Here is a 5,765-nt window from a genome sequence, read left to right as displayed (position 1 = left end):
ATTATAGAGTGCCAATGATGCAGCAGTCACTTGGAATTTGTAATTGCAAATTCCATTGAAAAATCCTTCAGGATGTCTTCCTTGAGTTCTTCTGGAATTCTTTCGAAAATACCTTCAGGAATTCCTCCAGGAATTCCTTCTGAAATTCCTCCACTAAGAATTCCTCAGGCACATGCATCTAGCAATTGCTTCATGCGAATTCCTCTCAAAAGCAATTTCGGAAGATTCGCCGAAAATCCACTCAGATACGGTTTTCAACCTTTTCTTGACGGGTACCCTTCGAATTTTTGCATTAATTGAGGTACCCCTCCTGAAAGTAAGCTTCTAAGCCTATTAAAAGAAAGAGTGGCTTCTGAGCTCTTGAAAGGAGTTTCAAATCTCTTTGAAAGTAGGTTTCCGCACCTCTTGATAAGAGGCTACTAAGCTCTCTTGTAGAGAAACTTTCAAGCCTCTTAAATGACGGCTTTCGAGCCATTTAAAAGGAGGCTCTCTTTGCATGTTGAAAGGACGCTTCTAAAAGGAGGTCTCCAAGCATCATGAAAGGATGCTTCCAAGCCTTTTGGAAGTAAGCTTCCAAGCCTCTTGAAAGGAGGCTTCCAAGCCTGTTGAAAGGAGGCTTCCAAGCCTCTTGAAAGGAGGCTTCCAAGCCTCTTGAAAGGAGGCTTCCAAGCCTCTTGAAAGGAGGCTTCCAAGCCTCTTGAAAGGAGGCTTTTGAGCTCTTTGAAGGAGGCTTGAGCTCTTGAAATGAGGCTTCCGTGCCTCTCTTGAAATGAGGCTTTGAGCTCTTTGAAAGGAGGCTTGAGCCTCTTGAAAGGAGGCTTCTGAGCTCTTAAAGGAGTGCTCTGAGCCTCTTAAAGGAGGCTTTGAGCCTCTTGAAAGGAGGCTTTTGAGCTCTTGAAAGGAGGCTTGAGCCACTTGAAAGGAGGCTTGAGCTCTTGAAAGGAGGCTTCGAGCCTTCTTGAAAGGAGGCTTCTGAGCTCTTGAAAGGAGGCTTGAGCTCTCTTGAAAGGAGGCTTGAGCCTCTTGAAAGGAGGCTTCTGAGCCTTCTTGAAAGGAGGCTTCTGAGCCTCTTGAAAGGAGGCTTCTGAGCCTCTTGAAAGGAGGCTTGAGCCTCTTGAAAGGAGGCTTCTGAGCTCTTGAAAGGAGGCTTCCTGAGCCTCTTGAAAGGAGGCTCTGAGCTCTTGAAAGGAGGCTTCTGAGCTCTTGAAAGGAGGCTTCTGGAGCCTCTTGAAAGGAGGCTCTGAGCTCTTGAAAGGAGGCTTCTGAGCCTCTTGAAAGGAGGCTTCTGAGTCTTGGAAAGGGAGGCTTCTGAGCCTCTTGAAAGGAGGCCTGAGCCTTTCTTGAAAGGAGGCTTCCTGAGCTCTTGAAAGGAGGCTTCTGAGCTCTCTTGAAAGGAGGCTCTTGAGCTCTTGAAAGGAGGCTTCTGAGCTCTTGAAAGGAGGCTCTGAGCCTCTTGAAAGGAGGCTTCTGAGCTCTTTGAAAGGAGGCTCTGAGCCTCTTGAAAGGAGGCTTCCGAGCCTCTTGAAAGGAGGCTCTGAGCTCTCTTGAAAGGAGGCTCTGAGCTCTTGAAAGGAGGCTTCTGAGCCTCTTGAAAGGAGGCTTTGAGCTCTTGAAAGGAGGCTTCTGAGCCTCTTGAAAGGAGGCTTCCTGAGCCTCTTGGAAAGGAGGCTTCCTGAGCCTCTTGAAAGGAGGCCTGAGCCTCTTGAAAGGAGGCTTCCTGGAGCTCTCTTGAAAGGAGGCTTCTGAGCCTCTTGAAAGGAGGCTCTGAGCCTCTTGAAAGGAGGCTTCTGAGCCTCTTGAAAGGAGGCTGAGCCTCTTGAAAGGAGGCTTCCTGAGCCTCTTGAAAGGAGGCTTCTGAGCCTCTTGAAAGGAGGCTCTGAGCCTCTTGAAAGGAGGCTTCTGAGCCTCTTGAAAGAAGGCTCTGAGCCTCTGAAAGGAGGCTTCTGAGCCTCTTGAAAGGAGGCTCTGAGCCTCTTGAAAGGAGGCCTGAGCCTCTTGAAAGGAGGCTTCTGAGCCTCTTGAAAGGAGGCTCTGAGCCTCTTGAAAGGAGGCTCTGAGCCTCTTGAAAGGAGGCTTCTGAGCCTCTTGAAAGGGGGCCTGAGCCTCTTGAAAGGGGCTTCTGAGCCTCTTGAAAGGAGGCTCTGAGCCTCTTGAAAGGAGGCCTGAGCCTCTTGAAAGGAGGCTCTGAGCCTCTTGAAAGGAGGCTTGAGCCTCTTGAAAGGAGGCTTCTGAGCCTCTTGAAAGGAGGCTTGGAGCCTCTTGAAAGGAGGCTTTGAGCCTCTTGAAAGGAGGCTTCGAGCCTCTTGAAAGGAGGCTTGAGCCTCTTGAAAGGAGGCTTCTGAGCCTCTTGAAAGGAGGCTTCGGAACCTCTTGAAAGGAGGCTTCTGACCCTCTTGAAAGGAGGCTTCTGAGCTTCTTGAAAGGAGGTATGAGCCTCTTGAAAGGAGGCTCTGAGCTCTTGAAAGGAGGCTTCCTGAGCCTCTTGAAAGGAGGCTTCTGAGCCTCTTGAAAGGAAGCTTCCTGAGCCTCTTGAAAGGAGGCTTCTGAGCCTCTTGAAAGGAGGCTTCTGAGCCTCTTGAAAGGAGGCTTCTGAGCCTCTTGAAAGGAGGCTCTGAGCCTCTTGAAAGGGAGGCTTCTGAGCTCTTGAAAGGAGGCTTCCTGAGCTCTTCTTGAAAGGAGGCTTCTGAGCTCTTGAAAGGAGGCTTCCTGAGCCTCTTGAAAGGATGCTTACAGCAGTTCCTCCTGGAACTTCCTCAGAAATTCCTTCTGGAGTTCGTTCTGGAATTCATCCAGAAATGTCTCTTCATTTATAAACCTCCCAGTAGTTCCGGGAATTCATCCAAGAGTTAGTGCTGGAATTACTCTAAGAGTTACTTCAGGAATTCCTTCAGTGGATCCTACTGAAATTCCACCAGAAGTTCCTCCTGGAATTCATCCAAAATTTTCACCTGAATCCAGGAATGTTTTTAGGTATTCTTCCATTAAATTCTTCCAAAAATTTCACCATGAAAAAGGTTCCTTAATAAAATTCTCCAGGCATGCCTCCAGGAATTTGACCAGGACAACCTTGGGGAATTCCTCCAAATTTCGTCTATGTCCAAGTATGTCCAAGAATTCCTCCAGGAATTTATCCAGAATTTCCTACAGGATACACCTGAGGGAAAATCCGGAAAAACTCTTGAGGAACTCCTGGAGGGATTCTCGGAAGAATATCCAGAGCATATCCTGGAGTGATTTTCGGAGGAATTCAAGGAACAATTTCCGGAAGAAATGATGAAGGATATTTTGGAAGAATTCACAGATTAATTGCTGGAGGAATTGTTGAAGAAATTCCTATATGAAAATTATTACTAGAATGATTTTAAGGATTTTATGGAAAAAGGTTCAAATAATTTTCAAAAAGGAATTTCTAGATGAATTTGTGTAAAATAGCAGCTGAAACACTGTAGCATTTCTTAGAATTTTTTCAGAATTCCTGACAGAAAATTTCGTAAAACGCAATTTCTTATCATTTGGGTTATCGTAGCACGTAATACAGCGTACACACGGTCAAGCAGTTTGACCAACGTTGACTCTACCCTTAATTATTTGCTACCCTTAATTATTTAATTTAATTGCTTAATCATCCGCTTCCATTAACATTAGACGAACAATCAAATTGTTCGAACAACAATATTACCACGTGAGACTAAAGTACCAACAAAATTAGATGTTTTATGCAACTTTTACAAACGCTGAAAATATTTGGCCAACTTTGACTCCCACTCGACAAAGTATACCAAAATCAAAATGCTTTGATTTTTTCAAACCTTTGATTTTTCCAAACCAAGCAGCCAACTGTCAAAAGGTTTTGAATAATCTCACACACGGTTAAACAGAACAGCATCTAGCATTTTTCTGGTGGCGGAGTCACCGTTTAGTCCATATGTTTAGCGTGTACGCTACATGACGTAACGAGTCCACACGGATAACTACAAAAAATCAACACGCTCAATTCAACTGTTCCATCTATTGAATGATCAACTTTAAAATCACTATTGAAAATGATATTCTTGATTTTGAAGGGTGTCACACCTTCACAAGCGTGTTGAATGCAGACAATTCCATAACATCAACACTGTTGATCAAAGTGCTACTCACTGGATGTTAGAATGGTTAGCACTTCGATCAGCACCAATAATGTCTCCACTAGAATTGAAGTGCTGGCTATTGAATTCACAGATTCAAGGCTATTGATTTAAGAGTGGAGCGATATTGGTGTTGTTCTAAAATAGATGACAGCTCTTTTATCTGTTCTGCTTATTTCAAGAGGTATTTCGAAGTGTGATGGAGTCATGGTAAGAGAAGGACTTTCAAGCAAGGTACGTTATTCGAATCTGAGCTGAGGTAATTCCATTTTTATTATTGTTTTATATTCAAAACATTGTGCACGTCAAATGGAAGTGGTGGTCTTTGATTGGGACGAGCTCAGTTATTGATATTGATTTGATTCCAAAGTAGGCATATTCAAATGCAGAACAGTTCGCATGGACGTGTATATTTTTACGTGTACTCAAAAGTGAGTTCAAAGTACTATTTTTCTTCCGTGTACACTTGAGCCCTTTGGTGTAAAGATAGAATGCTCACGAGCCGTTCGTTTGAACCCATTCGTAAGAAAAACCACGGCTCTCAATCGACAAAATCCAATCATATCCATTATGTGGACATATTTTGACTATAGCATTTCCACATAATGGCTATGGAATTGCATATCATGTATGTGGAAAACACATAACCGTTATTAACTTATAACCTTTATGTGGATTCCCCATAGCAGGTGATATTAACTCACACAACATTTATTTGTAAATTTTTTAGATTTTTGCCAAAAATGTGTGATTTTATTAGTGTAAATTAACTCCACGCTTAATTTTAACATTTTCTGTTTGTTTGTTCAGGAGCCAGCCGCTATTCTCTCACTATCTTAGCATTTTCTGGTCTCGAAATAAACGAGCTGATAGCACAGTCGGTATGTTGATTTGAAAAGGGTTTTGATATGACAACAAATAACAGCAGGATATCAATAGATAATTGACCTTTCCTGTCAAAATTGTATCTCGTTTTTGTCTCAATAATTTTTTACTCATTTCTAGCGGATGCTATTCTGCATAACAAATAGAGTATCCGATGAAAGTATAAATACCATGAAAGACTGGTGTACTCAATAAAAAATCCTCAGTCGATTATCTTTTATGCATGCCTTATGCTACGTTTTGACAGCGGAAGGAAGTGAAGTTTCTTATCGTTCAAGTGAAATAAATGAAGGTGTTTAGACGTTCAGTTCCGGTATAGTTCAAGCGACTTATGCAATTAACTTGCCTTGTCTAAACTAAGTATAATAACGATTTGATTACAATCAGAAAGTTATGAAGCTTCATCACAAAGTTGACTAGGATAACCAGAGCTTCTTCAAATATTAATCTGGATTGTACACCATTCACAATTTATTCGAACATTTATGATCAGCCACAAAGATCTTGACAACCCGGATGATAGTTATTTTAATCCTAGATTTCTTTCCGTCCATTTCTCGAATAAAACCCGTGAGATTCTAAAATTCCACTCAACAAAATTAAAATAATAAATTACACTCACTCAAAATTGACGACGGTGTTTTTTTTCATAAGACTTATACAATTCGAATAAATATTGATTAAGATATGTACCTGATTAATTTACACGGCTATTGACTTGCTCGAGAATACGTAACCGAACGAAGTACACGA

This window comes from Armigeres subalbatus, chromosome 2 (genome assembly GCF_024139115.2).
Source record: "Armigeres subalbatus isolate Guangzhou_Male chromosome 2, GZ_Asu_2, whole genome shotgun sequence".
In the NCBI taxonomy this organism is placed as follows: domain Eukaryota; kingdom Metazoa; phylum Arthropoda; class Insecta; order Diptera; family Culicidae; genus Armigeres; species Armigeres subalbatus.
The sequence above is the reverse complement of the archived record's forward strand: the minus strand, read 5'-3'. Positions refer to the sequence as shown.